The sequence below is a fragment of the Amblyomma maculatum genome, chromosome 2 (genome assembly GCF_055883805.1).
Source record: "Amblyomma maculatum isolate TAMU_Amacu chromosome 2, ASM5588380v1, whole genome shotgun sequence".
Taxonomy (NCBI): Eukaryota; Metazoa; Arthropoda; class Arachnida; order Ixodida; family Ixodidae; genus Amblyomma; species Amblyomma maculatum.
The window spans coordinates 144,465,358-144,480,967 of NC_139345.1; the positions used below are offsets into that span (position 1 = coordinate 144,465,358).

The 15,610-nt window shown below is 50.4% G+C and overlaps 1 protein-coding gene and 1 long non-coding RNA gene across 2 annotated transcripts in view; one reads left to right on the forward strand and one right to left on the reverse strand.

Moving 5' to 3' along the window:
* LOC146200112 (uncharacterized) overlaps positions 1 to 15,610 on the reverse strand; it is a 479,695-nt gene that overhangs the window by 406,503 nt on the left and 57,582 nt on the right. The gene's annotated exons all lie outside the window — the stretch shown is intronic.
* LOC146200114 (uncharacterized) lies at positions 13,331 to 15,417 on the forward strand. The gene is made up of 3 exons (XR_014704798.1): positions 13,331 to 13,462; positions 14,697 to 14,950; positions 15,336 to 15,417. It is a non-coding gene; the product is annotated as an uncharacterized LOC146200114 (long non-coding RNA).

Here is a 15,610-nt window from a genome sequence, read left to right on the forward strand (position 1 = left end):
ATGCAACCTCAGATAACGCACTAACCAAGAGCTGAGGCATTCCACCAAAGAGCATGGTTTACCAGCGTCGTCACCCAAATATGAGTCCGTCAAAACGACGATGGAAATGGACCTCGTGCTTCAGCGGCCCCCATTAACGGAAAACCTGACGTAGGCGGACCGGAAAGTCCTGATTGGTTGAGATAAAGTGTGACAAATTTACAATGCAAGCGCTGGTATCAAACCGCTGACCCATGAGCCGCGAATCACAGATTAACCCTATATGTTACCTAGGCAACCTCGTTCGGCTGGTGTAAAAAGCAGTGCGGGTGGCAACAAACACATCGATATCTGGAAAGGGTGCGCTACCGGACCCCAATAGAACGTACGGAGTCTTTAATGTTATCGCATCATGCTTTTCAGGTGAACTGAAGTATCCCGTAAGCTTTATTTTTACATATTGCCCCGTGCATACTGTAACTAAAATAAAATAAAAGTAAGTGTGAATACACTGAGAACTGGTGAAACCGTGAATACCCTTGGCAAGTAAAGCGAAGCGCGCTTGCACTCTTCCCCGGCGTATGCAAAGAGAAGAAAAGAAGCTCCACCACTTACGCCGAGCGTTCTGCCTTCGCGTCAGCATCGCCGAACCAAAGCGGCAAGCGTCAACGGGCCTCACAATTCACCGCACCGGTCTCGGCTCGGAAAGAGCGGCAGTCCCAGACTCCCAGCCCCGAGGGCAGATCGCCATCCAAGCAGGTCAGGCCATTTGGTGGCCAAGAAAAGCCGAGCGGCGCGCCAATACAAGAGGCAAAGGGCTCACCACGATAAACTCCGGTGATCTTGCGAGAGAGCTCACGGCCGGCAGCGGCCGCAGCGTACCTTCCAAGCCACCCCCCACACTCCTGCGTTTCAGGCATTTACATCCCTACTGCTTTATTCTCTATCACTCTGATTCCGCCCAGGGGTTCGTTCGATCTGTAGGCGACCGACGAAGCGGGCCTTTCTGGTTGGCGGGGCAAACTGCGACGGATCGGGCACCTGCGAGTAGCGCGATGATGCCGCTTTTCAAACCCAATTCCGAACAGGAAAAGAAAACAAGAGAGATAGAGAGAGAGAGAGAGAGAGAAAAGGTGGTTGTGCTGCATGTGAGATTCCGTTTCCCGCACATCGAGCTGACGAACGCAAGATGGCGGAGCTCTCACTAGGAAAGTTGTGAAGATTACTGGGCGAGCAGCACTGGCGGAAACGAGTTATCAAACACGTTCGGTACGGCAGAAAACAGCGCGTCAAGAAAGTACGAGAAAGAGGGGACACAGACACAGAACGCTGTATGGGCCATCACTTTTTTTTTGTTCCCTCTCTACGCGTTCTTTTCAGCCATGTTGATTTATTCTTTCGCTTCTAGCCAAATTCTAGACAGCTCTCAATTACGTTTAGTAAAAAAAGCACACGCGCTTTCGACTTGCGACTGCTCTAAAGGTGGTGGTTTAGGTCACATTGTGTTGGTGAGGCTTGTGGAAAGACGTGCTAAGAGACCATATAGTATCGCACATGGCGAATGTCCGCACGCACATGGTTCAAGTGATGTCCCTTTTCAAAAACCCCTAGGCTTGCTTAACCCTGCGCTGTCGATCTCTTTGGTCTTGCCGCGGAGCAGCACAAGCAGTGAAAGAAACAACAATGGGAGGGGTAAACGGCCTGTAATGACGGCCTGTAATGTAGGCCTTTTTGCGGCATGCATTTAAGGGCATTTGCGGTGTCCACCCACGTAAATGGGCGCCCGGCCAAGTTACAATTACAACATTCTCAGACCGGCGTGCCCTAAGAAAATGTCTTTTTGTCGACACGCAGAGCCCTCGACCATTCCTTTGTATGGAGTTCAAAGTAGGGAAAACGAGGAGTACGTGGCTCATTAGTTGGGAACGTGCGCTTTCGGGAGGAGGGGAGGGGGCCAATTATGTGAGCTTTATCAATCTATTCGCTTCTCTGGTTACTAGCTGGTTCTCATCAGCAGACCAACCGACTACGGTGATAACTGCCGTGATGACGAGATGGACTAAGAGGATCGTATTGGAATCAGAAGCGGAATAAAATTTCCACGCACACAATATACATATACAGTTTCTGGCGATGTATAACTCTGACTACATATTTAGCCTATTCGTTTAAAATTAACGTGCTATCTTGAAAGTTCCATTAGGCTGAAAACCCTGCGTCGAGAGATGGGCCGAGAGAGGTCGCGATGTATTATGACGTTGCAAGCAGTGATGTACTGCATAAAAGAAAAAAATGAGCACTCATGCGATAGAATCGAGGCTGACCTTTGGGCCTCGAGTCATATATGCTAACCCTGTGCCACAAAGGCGCGTTTGTACATGATGGCTACGTACATGATGGGAACCAACCTGTCGATATATCCGAATGGGTGCGCTAGGGAATTTCCATGTAAGGAAATCGTAGGCACCCCTTAACGCTACCGCGTAAGACTCCTTAGGCGAACTTAAATGTATTTCCGCGCTGTGTACCATCGTGGCTTTCAGGCCATCTCTGCGCTTTCCAGTTTCTCTTATTTAAAACAAGGAATTATTCCTGAGAGCCGCACAATGAAACGGCGCACAGCAGCTCCTCTGAGTGAGCCGCATATGTTTATGGCGCGTAGCAACAACCACAAATCGTACGGAAAGATTCAGGGACGCCCACTGCCTCCGAGGTCTTCCTCTGCAGGCAGCGAAAGAGCGAAGTACGCGCACCACCGACCCGCACGGTGGAAACCTCCGCTTATACCGCGTTCAAACGGTGTTTCAGGCGGTTGCGACGCCCCCACCGCGGCGCAGCTCCTCGAGAGCCCACATCCTCGCCGGTCCCTTCGGAAGCAGCGGATGCCCGGCGGCCGATTTATTATGCAGCAGAGGAGAGAAAGCTGCGGTCATTTGTGCCGCGCTCGCAGAGCGGCGGCACAGCGCTGCCGGTCAGCCGACGCTGCTGCTAATGTGATTAAGCAAATGGAATGCGCTCCCTTCTCATTCTTCTCTCCTGATCCGACACCCTCCTTCCCCACCTACCCACCGAAACTGCCCGAGGCGGCAGCGCGCTGGCGGATGAACAGCGACGCCCACGCAGAACAGCTTCCCTGCTTGTGCCGAGCAGTGCGGTGCGGCTTTGCCTCCAAGGCGGCAGATGCCACATGGAGCGCTAGTTGGACGAGGTTCTGACTTCGATGCAGAGCGCGCAAGGCTCGACTTAGTTGAACACGGCCCTTTTTCGACGGCTCAATGGGAAACAGTTAAAAGCCGACAGGAGCATCCTAGTTTGACCCCAAATGAGCCCTAAATAAGAGGTCGCACAGTCTGCAGACGATTGTTGAAAAGAAAAATAAACTGCCCTAAAGGGCTTTTCCGAAACGGGGAAAGGCGGCATCCCAAAGCGAGACTTCTTCGTACTTTCTACTTTCCCAGCGCTTTCGGAAAGCTCATTTTCGAATCGCGAACGATCTAAAGATATATATCCTGTTAAATGTGCGCCTTCACTTAACACAATACGAAGAGAACAACCCGCCTCGCAAAAGCATATTCCGAAGCCGTTCTTATCACGGCGCGAAACACGGCACGCTTGAAAGGGTTTCTTGTTTCTTGCAAACAATGAGGGCAGCCTATTAGAGAAGAAGGCGCGTACAGAAAACGCGAGAACATGCATCTTCAAACGCGAGGGGCACTGAGTGAAAGGAGCACTAAAGCAAGCTCCACCGAATAAAGCGAGAAGAGGGTGAGAGAAGCGAAAAGCAAAGCCAAAATTCGAAGCACGCAGCAGTTTATTCTGGAGCCGGCCGTTTCTTGTCGCCTTCCTGGCGCGGCGTCGCTCGCAGACACCTGTCCCCGAAATCGCGAATATCCACTTAGGGGTGGCCGCCCATTTCCGCGTGAAGCCTCTGCGCTTTGCCTCGCTATAAGTGTTTTACTTTTGTCGCTTCGCCAGCGCCAGCCACGAAGCGGCGACCCCGAATTTTCTTTATTCTCTCATAGCTTGCGGCGCTTGGTCTTTGCTGACGAATGATGAGATTAAAAAGGGTCTCTCCGACTCTGTATCTCTCTCTTTCTCTCTCTCTGACGTTTCCTTTTATTTCGTTCGCCAGAAACCAAGAGCGCCGGAGAGCGGTCCCAAGAAAAGGCGAGAAAATCGACTGTCAGCTACACACTGCTGCCCCCAGGAACCCGCGCCGTCTCTTTAGAGTCAACGCCAGCCGCCTCGCCTCTCTCATGCTGCAACATTCTCGTCCTCCTCCGACCGTCGCCGACGCCCACGAGTGAACGACGTGTCGCCTCTAATGGCGACAATCTGTCCCGACAAGATTTATTTAGAGCAGCTCTTTCCGCCGCGCCTCACTTTTCTGCGCCGTGATCAGACGAATGCTGTTCGCTCTTGATCGTGGCACGGCTGTATACTTGCTCTTTGATTCTCTTTGATTCATAGTCACTGTATTAAAGTGACAGCTCGCTGAACAGCATCGCAACGAAAAACTGGCAGCAGGAATGGCAACAGAGAAGAGAAGCAACTCTCCACGGAGGCAAAACCGGATGCGAGAATCAAGTGAGCACCCGGAAACTATGCAATCCGCGAGGACAGACCTATACAGTCATGCTATGACGAGGTATACGCCCACGTCAAACTATTAGAGATATGCCGCGTCGAACCTGCATTTACGCTACGCTTAACGAGCTATTGAATTTATAAAAGAAAAAGGCGGGTGGTTTGCCCGTTAGCTGAAGATGTGCCAGTGGTAGTCGTTCATCATAAATTTACTGCTGTACCTATACCTGTAGAAACGTGTAATGCTATATGACCCTTAAATTACAACAGATGCAAAAAAAAAATGGAAGCCACGATGTGAGCTTTACATTCATAACAGATGAGGTAAAAACAAAGGGCACGATCTGAACTTTATTTAAAGTTCATACCAGGCACTCCGCAGGGGGCTGTACTCTCACCTTTCCTTTTTAACATCGTAATGAGGAAGCTCCCCCGTAAGCTTGGCCATCTCGATGACTTAAAACTAAGCATCTACGCGGACGATGTGACCGTCTGGATGTGCGAAGGGAACGACTCGTACATCACTTCCAGGCTGCAAGAGGCAGCAGATATAATCAGCAAACACGCAGAGGACGTAGGTCTATGTTGTTCGCCAGAAAAATCGGAGCTCCTGGTAATGACCAGCAGTAGTGGGAAGCTAACTTCAGATATCAAAATTAAAGTCAACGGGAACGAAGTGCCGAAAGTAGATGAAATTAGAATATTAGGTATGATTATCAACCGCAGAGGTAGTAACAAAAGCCTGATTAAGAAATTAAAAGATCAGGCGGAGCTCGTAGAGTATTTAAGAAGACGTCCAACAGAAGGAGTGGTCTCACGGAGGCTCAGACTCGTACAAGCTTTTGTCACGAGCAGAATCTGCTACGCGACTTCATTCCTAAATATCAACAAGACCGAAGAACGCGAATTAAAGACCATAATTAAGAGATGCACGAAGTGCGCTCTAGGACTTCCCATAACTACTTCTAACGACATTCTAGGGAAAATGGGGTTGCATAATGAGTGGAAAGAGCTAGCTGCGGCGGTCAGGCTGTCCCAGAGAGAGCGACTTGCAGAAACGGCGGTGGGTAGGCAAATCCTCGACTGGGTAAACCTACTAGCGCCCAGGGAAGGCGAAAGTGTCAGATAAAGCACAGATCGAGAAATCAGAAAGTTTAGCGGAGCCCTTATTCACCTCCCTACCTGTATGGCTACCGCTAAAGCTTCCACGTAGTCTCCCGTCAACCCACCGAGCGCCCAATCGAAATGTTTTCATTTGCTTCCAGGTTGAAAACTGCGCAAAGAAACCGCTTGTTTTCCTTGTCTTAGCCAGCAGCTGTTTTGCTGTTCTGCCTTTTTTTTATCACATAGGCACCTCCACGTTATCATGTTAATTTAGGCCAATGCAATTTAGGCGGTCTAAGCCCCTCGGTTTCGGTTTCGAGCGGCACATATTCATTATGATACTATCGTATAAAGTCTGTAACTGAAAGACAACCCGACGTAGGTATGAAGCGCTACTTTAGTTAGCCAAGCCCTACAAATGTGCGTGCATGGCCTAGGAAAAGCATATGCCTATTCATGGGTCCTGATGGCTTCCATTAGCATCTCAAAAGTGCTGCTCCAACTGGCAGCTCTTGCCCATTTGGCCATGTCTTGTGTTCTCGTGACCGTGACGTCACATATACCGGTGACCAGTCAGTGTCCCCTGCCAACTACCACCACGCCAAAGGTATTATAGTGTCACGGTGTTGGCGACTAGGGCTAGTTTATCAGAGCCGGTGCAGGTGGAATACGTCTGGTACGTCCTGCGAGTCCGGAGCCGATTCACTTCGTCCTTTTTCTCCGAGCGCCACTTCAACGTCTTTCTCTCCGAGCGCCCCCTGGCATTCCTCCCTCCTTAAGCGTGACGCACACGGCACACGTGCACACAGGTGGACAAAAGCAAACGAAAAAAAAAAAAGTTTGCAGATGCCGTCTTTCAGTTACCGCGTAAAATACGGCTTCATGCGTAGGACATGAACTGTCTCTGGACGAGGTAGCCGACGGCCTCTCTGCTCTGAGCCATCTGGGAGCACCTCATAGTTAACGTCGCTGAGGCGCCGCAAGATTTTATATGGTCCGAAGTAACGGCAAATCAGCTTTTCTGATAGGCCACGGCGTCGAACAGGAGTCCACACCCACACCTGGTCCCCGGTGCTGTAGGAAGCTTGTTTGTGGCGGAGGTTGTACCGGCGTGAATCCCTGTCCTGTTGCTGGGCGATGTGGACGCGTGCTAGTTGGCGTGCTTGCTCAGCATCTTGGGCAAAGTGTTCGGCGTCGGTAGAAAGTTCGGTATCTGTTTCGCAAGGGAGCATTGCGTCCAGCATCGTCCGAACCTCCCTGCCGTAAACTAGGCGAAACGGCGTGAAGCGTGTCGTCTCTTGGATTGCCGTATTGTATGCGAATGTCACGTATGGTAGGATAGCATCCCAAGTCTTGTGCTGGGCGTCGACATACATCGCCAGCATGTCCGCAATGGTCTTATTAAGCCTTTCCGTCAGCCCGTTCGTCTGCGGATGGTAAGCAGTAGCTTTTCGATGCGCCGTACCGCTGAGATGAAAAACTTCGGCCATCATTTGTGAAGTAAAGGCAGTCCCTCTGTCAGTAATAATACAGGTCGGAGCACCGTGCCGCAGCATGATCTGGTGTACAAAGAAATGGGCAACTTCAGATGCTGTACCACTAGGTAACGCTTTGGTCTCGGCATATCGAGTCAGGTAGTCTGTTGCGATGATTATCCAGCGGTTGCCCCCGGAAGATCGAGGGAAAGGACCGAGAAGGTCCATGCCGACTTGATCAAACGGTGCGCGTGGTGGCATTATGGGCACGAGGAGGCCTGCGGGCTTTGATTGCGGAACCTTCCGACGCTGACATTGCCGACAGCTCTTAACATAGCGCTTGACAACAGTGGCAAGGTTGGGCCAGTAGAATGTCTTTCGTATTCTAGCAAGTGTGCGAGTATAGCCCAAGTGTCCAGAAGTTGGTTCATCGTGGCACGCGGAAAGGATTTCCTCTCGCAGAGCTGCGGGTACCACGAGGAGGTAGGTTCTCGATTCGGATCTAGAGCTGTGCTTATAGAGTACACCACTTCTCAGGCAGAAAGTTGATAGGCTCCGAGAAAAGCACTTAGGTATTGTGGCTGGCTGGCCTTCTAAATAATCGATCAGGGCTCGTAACTCTGGATCAGCACGCTGCTGATGAGACATATCTGAAGCATCAACAGCTCCGAGAAAACTGCCAGAGTCAACCTTGTGTGGTGAAGCGAGCTCGACGGGCGCACGAGAGAGCGCGTCAGCATCTTCATGCTTATGTCCGGACTTATAGACTATAGTGAGGTCAAACTCCTGTAGGCGAAGGCTCCATCGCGCCAGGCGGCCGCATGGGTCACGCAGGTTGGCCAGCCAACACAAGGAATGGTGGTCAGTGACCACTTTAAATGGGCGACCATAAAGGTAGGGGCGAAATTTTGCAGCAGCCCAAATAATGGCGAGGCATTCCTTCTCAGTAGTTGAATAGTTCATCTCCGCGCGGGATAAAGTACGGCTGGCATAGGCGACGACTCGTTCCACACCCTCTTGACGTTGCACGAGTACCGCCCCAAGGCCAATGTTACTGGCGTCCGTGTGGATTTCTGTCTCACCGTGCTCATCGAAATGGGCTAGAATAGGCGGCGATTGGAGACGGAGACGCAACTCGGTAAAAGCAGCTTCTTGCTCGTGACTCCAAACAAAAGGGGCGTCTCCCCGGGTGAGCCGAGTCAGCGGTTCAGCAAGATCAGCGAAGTTATCGATAAAACGGCGGTAATAACTGCACAAGCCGAGAAATCTGCGAACAGCTTTCTTGTCACGTGGAATCGGAAATTCCGCAACAGCAGTAAGCTTGTCAGGGTCAGGCTTCACGCCGGCAGCGCTTACGACATGACCGAGGAATTTAAGCTCTCGGTAACCAAAGTGACATTTCTGTGGCTTAAGTGTCAAGTTAGCGGATCGAAGGGCTTCAAGTACTGACCGCAGGCGCTGAAGATGTTGTGCAAACGATTCTGCGAAGACCACCACGTCATCTAGGTAGACTAGGCAACACTGCCATTTAAGCCCGGCGAGGACAGTGTCCATCATCCGCTGAAATGTGGCCGGCGCAGAACAAAGTCCGAAAGGTAGAACTTTAAATTCGTAGAGTCCGTCAGGTGTGACAAAGGCCGTCTTTTCACGATCTCGCTCATCTACCTCAATCTGCCAGTAGCCACTTTTCAGATCGATTGACGAAAAGTACTTCGCACGCCGAAGGCGGTCGAGAGAGTCGTCAATCCGCGGCAAGGGGTAAACATCCTTCTTGGTTACGGCGTTCAGCTTGCGGTAATCGACGCAAAAACGTAACGTGCCGTCTTTCTTTTTAACTAGAACGACTGGGGAAGACCATGGGCTATTCGAAGGCTGGATAACATCATCTTCGAGCATTTGTTTAACTTGTGACTTAATAACTTCGCGCTCGGTCGAAGAGACGCGGTAGGGGTGCTGGTGAATTGGGCGCACATCATCGAACGTCACGATCTCGTGCTTGGCAATGGGAGTCTGATGCACTTTTGACGATGATGCAAAACACTCTCTGAATTCGAGTAACAATGAAAACAGCTGTTCACGCTGGCTCGCCGATAGCTCTGAGCTAATGTCGAGGTTGTCGAGGGATGTGGGCGGTGGCATGGTTTCTGTGGACAAGCACTCGGAGACTTCAGATATGCGTTCCGCGAAAGCTACGGAAGTATTCCGAAAAAGGTGTCGATACTCGTGCGAAAAATTGGTAACAAGCACCCTGGACTGACCACAGTTAAGATGGATCAAACTGCGAGCCACGCAGACTCCCTGCGTCAACAGTAACGAGAGGTTAGTTTCGGCTATTGCATCACCATCGTGAAGTGCATTGCATTTGACATTAACGAAGGTGCTGGTTCGGGGTGGCAGCGTGACATTGTCCGCATAAACGCGAAGCACATTGAGTGGTCGCTGTGTACTGCTGAGGGCCACTGCTTTCTCAGTAGAAAACGAGACCTTAAAATCCCGGAGGTCAATAACTGCGCCATATTCACGAAGAAAATCTACGCCCAGAATTAGGTCACGTGAGCAGCTTTTCAGAACGAGGCAGCTTACCACAAATGTCGACTCTTGAATTTGAACCCTGGCCGTGCACATGCCTAGAGGAGTAACCAGATGACCACCCGCAGTGCGAACGTGTGTGCCAGCCCACGGAGTCAAAACCTTCTTGAGAATCGCGGCGAACTGGCTGCTCAAAATAGAATAATCAGCGCCAGTATCCAACAAAGCTCGAACATGGCGGCCATCCAGTATTACTGGTATGTCCAACGACAGCTGCTCGCGAATATCAGGCTTCTGAGTGTTTGAGTGCTCTGCGTCGGTGTACGCGGTATGCTTCACCTGCAATTCGTCGTTGTTGCAGGCGCGTTGTTGCGGTGTCCGTTCCACTGGCAATTCTTCATCGTTGCGGGTGCGTTGTCGCGTCATCTGTTCCACCGGCAATTCGTCGTTGTTGCGGGTGCATTGTTGCGTCGTCTGTTTCACCGGCAATTCGTCGTTGTTGCGGGTGCGTTGTTGCGTCGTCTGTTTCACCGGCAAATCGTCGTTGTTGCGGGTGCGTTGGTGCGTCGTCGGTTCCACCGGCAATTCGTCGTCGTTGCGGGTGCGTCGTGGTGGCGTCGAGGTAGCGTTATAATCGGCAACCGCGGACTTTTCCAATGTCGATTCGTAGTCTTTCCGTGTCCGCGTCGTTGGGGGGTCTCCCGCGCAGCGATGTCCAGCGAGCCTACCCCCGAAGGTCGCTGGTTTCAGTTTTCCCGCTGGGGGCTGGGCAGTCGGCCCTGCGCTGCCCATGAGGACCTCGCAGCAGATGGCGAAGAGCGAGCCCTGGGCGACGGTGATCGAGATTGCCGCAGACGGGACGGAACACCACGGCGCTGGTCATTGACGAAGTCTTCAACGGCTCGGGGCCGTTCGCCGTAGCGAGGCCGCGGAGAATCGGCGGAAAAACCTTCGAGGCCCAGTCGACGGTAGGGACAGCGCCGATAGACATGACCCGGTTCGCCGCAGTGAAAGCACAAAGGGCGTCGGTCGGGGGTACGCCACTCGTCTGCTTTCCGTCTAGATGGTCGGGAATCCGTTACGTACTGGATCACGGGGGCCGGTGTTGTTGTTGCAGCTGCGTTAGCAGGCGTGAGGGTCGGTGGCTGGGGTGGAGAGTATTGTAGCACCTCGGCGTATGTGGGACGCTGAGACTCAGGTGGCGTAAGAGGAGGAGCAGGGTGAGGTTCACCGCTTGGAACCGGAGGCCGGAGCGCTTGCTGCACTTCGTCGCGGACAACGCTCGCAATGGAGGTAGAAGCTAGTTGAGGTGCGCCATACAGCAGTCTGAGTTCGTCGCGCACAATCGAACGTACGAGCTCCCGTAGCGCCGATGCGTCCATGCCATGCGATGGTAACTCGGCAGAGACGGAGGTGGCGTGGACGGTACGATTCTGTGCCGAAGCTCGCTGCTGAAGCACTTTTTCTATCGTGGATGTTTCCGCAAGGAATTCTGCGACAGTTTTAGGTGGGCTGCGCACCAGGCCAGCAAAAAGCTGCTCTTTAACGCCAAGCATGAGGTAGCGCAGCTTTTTGTCCTCGGACATTGTAGGGTCTGCCCGCTTGAAGAGGCGTGTCATGTCCTCGATATATGCCGCGACAGTTTCGTTAGGCATTTGAACACGAGATTGGAGAGCGCGTTCGGCCCGTTCGCGGCGATCTGAGCTACCGTAAGTAACCGCAAGATGACGCTTGAACTCACTCCAGGTAGACAGCTGGTCTTCATGGTTCTCGAACCATGTCCGAGCGCCATCTTCAAGGCTGAAGTAGACGTTGCGAAGCCGGGCGGCGTCATCCCAGAGGTTGAAGGCAGCTACCCTTTCGTAGTGCTGCAACCAGTCGTCGACGTCTTCATAGGTGTCCCCGTGAAAGGTCTTTGGGACGCGGGGGTTTTGAAACGTCACGTAAGTAGGGGCCGCTCCAGGCATTGCGACGACGTCGTGGCTGCCGGTAGTCATAGCCGATGGGGAAAACTCAGGTGGTAGGCCTCGTTGCCTGCGGCTGGTGCGGTGAACAGGCGTTTCCTCAAATATATGACCAGCACTCCTGCTTAGCGGAGGGGTACGGGACATCAGACCTGACCTCCACCAGATTTGTCACGGTGTTGGCGACTAGGGCTAGTTTATCAGAGCCGGTGCAGGTGGAATACGTCTGGTACGTCCTGCGAGTCCGGAGCCGATTCACTTCGTCCTTTTTCTCCGAGCGCCACTTCAACGTCTTTCTCTCCGAGCGCCCCCTGGCAATAGTGAAGAGGACCGGACAAACAAACGTCAGCGAAATGCGGGAGTTGGGGTCTTGCAGCTAATGCACAGGAATACGTGGAGTCGCAGATAACGCTTTTTAACGACAGCATGGTCCTTTGCCATAGTGCAATACATCGCATCTATCGGCATTCCTTACTGGTCAGCGCTCCTTAACTACAACCTGCACGACGGAGACAAGAATGACGTAATAGTCGCCTGAACAAGCGGATCAACAGAAAGTGTGAAACTTGCTCGCCTTAATGCCACGTTTAACTTAATTGGATAACTTTCAAATAAACGGAAATTAATCTACTCTGAAAGCAATCGACGATCTCGTACAACTCCGATGTCTACCCAGTGCCTATAAATGGCCCGCTGTCAAAGTGTGCCGCCCTAGGTTTAGTTAACTGATTTAGGAACGCCGCAGGACCTCATGTAACTGTGACGTGGAGCGGAGACTATTAGTGATACAATATGCCACACATTTTTACGTCGTGCCTATGACAACACGTATCAAGGTCAGTCTAGGCAGGGCAGCAAAGTTTCGCCTTAAAAGTGTCGGTTACTTGCTTATAGATTAATGTCGTGCTCAGGTGTGTGTGCGACCGTGGAGGGCGCGACTGGTATCAAACTCGACCTCGTTACCTATAGAGAGTGAGAAATACGGACAGCTATAATCAAGCTACAAGCACATGGCTTCCAGTTAGTCCAATTCATTCCAGACTGTGTGCAGTCTTTGAATGCTTACAACTTACAAGGTGGAAATTCATGACAAAATACGAATTTCCTCCAAGAAATAAATGAATCATAAGGCGGGTCCTCATTTTAACTTCGTATTAAACTTAGAACAAAGCATAGCTTCGCTGTAGCATATTGGCACATAAGTTGGGTGTAGAAGAAGATCGCATTCGGTAAAAGACGTAGAAGTGTAGCCCAGCTCTTTGTGCGGCCGTTCAGCCGCCGCAGTGGTTCTCCACACTTCTGTACTTCTGAGCTTCTGCACTTTGTGTAACAGCTGTTCCATATCTGATATATATAGCAAATATATAGCAAGTTGCTTTGCTGCCTCTACTAGCTGCCACATGCAGGACAGTCGGTCATCTCTTAAGGAGATAACACTGCAACAGATGGTGACATAGAATATGAAAAAGCAAACGCACTGTAAAGGCGCGTTCACACTACACCAAATTTCCGGCGAGCGAAGCGGATTCGGCCGCTTTTGACGCCAACGAGGGCGGAAAGCGGCGCGGCGAGGGCGATCGGTCCGAGACCGATTTTTCCGCGTTCGCCGCGGAAGCGACGATGGACGATGGGTCGTTGACGTCACGTCCGCCCAAAATCCAGTATGGCGGCAAGCACTGCAGCGCAGCGGGCCGGCGCCGTTTCTGCAGAGGTGCTGTCTGATTCTATAAAGGAGGCCCCAATCCAAGCGACGTTTAAATTCAAAGGTCCTGATTTACAACGAGGACCTGTGGGAACATATTCGCAAAGGACTGGGAGTGAGAGGTAAGAACAATTGCTTTTATATCTTGCATCACGCCGATGCTCGCGATAACTTTTCAGATGCCGGTACAAGTGCGTTTCGCTCTGTCCTCGCGCTACTGCTAGCTTTATTCTATGCATGCGTACCTCGCGCGATCGTGTATGACGCATGTATTACGTACTTCGAAACCAGCGCATTGATGACCATTTGGCTCATGCCGCTGTTTGAGAACTGTCTCTTTTATTTTTTTTTTTTTTCGAGTGCCATTGCGGTATGCTTCGCGTATCCAGCCTTGGTTGTGTTCACGCTGCTGCTAACTTTCTTTTATCCCATGCAAGCTGACCTCGCGCGATCGTGTACGACACATGTGTGCTGCGAAGCGATAACACTGATCATTTCGCTCATTCCGGCTATTTGCACCTATCGCAAGCATGCGCAGCTAGAGCGAGCATGCACTACATACTTCTTTTACTTTACTTGTGCTGTTGTGGGTTCCTGTGCCGTGAATATTCAGCTCGTACGAATATGTTGGAACGTATAGCATCACGGTAGCTGCGCTGTGTGCTGCGTGACAAGCTCTAGGGCGGACCGCGAGCGTGATGCGTTTTTAGAGACTTATTTCGTGTGGCGAAAGGCTAATCCCGAGTTTTTCACCTCTTACAATAGTGGTCTTCAGATTTCGTGCATTTAAAAACTAATATTGGAGTGGTCATGCTGTGCTGGAGTGCTGTGCAGTTCAGATTAAATATTTACAGTGGCAACGCTGAAGAGACCGATAGAACATGTGAACAGAAAATAAGCAAACGCCAATTCTTGTTTACTGTGCTTGATAACCAGTATTTTTTTTTTTCTTGTAGGGGCCATCTGTCAGAAAAGTATTTCAAAAAATTAAGACATTTTTTTTTTTAAATTGAAAACCAAATTAGGTTCAATACGAGGGGTGAAGCTGGAGCTGTCAACGTTCCTACTGTGAAGTGGAAGCACTTCAAGCAAATGCAGCCCATAATGAAGCATGTGTCAAGAGAACCAATTTAAGTTGCATATTTTCTCAGTATGCATTAGTGTGCCCTCTCAAGGTGCTCATTTCATGATTGTAGTATCAAGCCCAATATACAAATTTAGGTGTACTATTATAAATGTGATATTGTGTTGTGTTTGTTATATGTGGCTGAATATTTTGCAGACTGTTTAAGCGTTCATTTCACTCAGTCTCAAGAGTAAGTTTTAAAACGGTGTGCAACTTTTCATTCTCCACAGGTTGTAACTTCATTGCCCATGACCCACGCCTAGAAGTCCTGTTCAAAGGATTCATGTGCGGATTGAGTTAAAATGATAAAAAAAAGTCCTGTTCAATTCATGGTATTGGTTATTTATTGATTGGAAATAGATCTGAAGAGCAGCCAGATGCCACCACTCAAGTCGCCGTTCCAGAGCCTGCAATGCCAGGAATATCTGGCTTGTCCTTTTGAGTCAGATGGGCCATCCATTCCACACACAGCTACAACTGAAAGGTAACCATCTGAGAATGTAAGGTGTGCACTTGAAGTCACTGAAATTTAGTGCACGTCATCTGCACTAATATTTGCAGCCAACTGGAAAGCAGAGTAGAGGACTGCGATTCAGGTGTGGAAAGATAAATCTGCAATATGACATCCCGTCGTTCATCTCTCTTGTAATGCATGCTTACTTGAACCTATTTAGTGACTGCGGTGCTTGCGTCTGAAGTGAATTTAACTTTCTCTTCACAAACATTCCAATTTATAGAAGGCCAAGGCAAAAGAAGAGCTCCTACAAATTGACGACATCATGTATTTTCAAATTACTGACAAGAAATACGTAAGGCATATACTAATGACATATCATGCCCATTTCTTTTTGTTTCTTCTCTGCATACAGGACAGCAAGCACGTTTTCAGGACAATGTTAACTGTGAACTACAAAGTATGCTGTAAGTACAAAGCAAAAATAAATGTTACCATTGTCTTCATTTGGCTGCCTCTGATCATTTTGTCCTGCCACGAAACTGCTTGGCTGCTTGTAAGCCTGAATGTGCAAGCCTGAAAGGAGAGAACATGGAACATTAGAGAGAAAGGGCTCTCTTTCCAAATCATCAAACTGACAGCTTTGACTCCTAGTTATAAGCTCATTTCGATGAGTTAAAAGTAACCTGC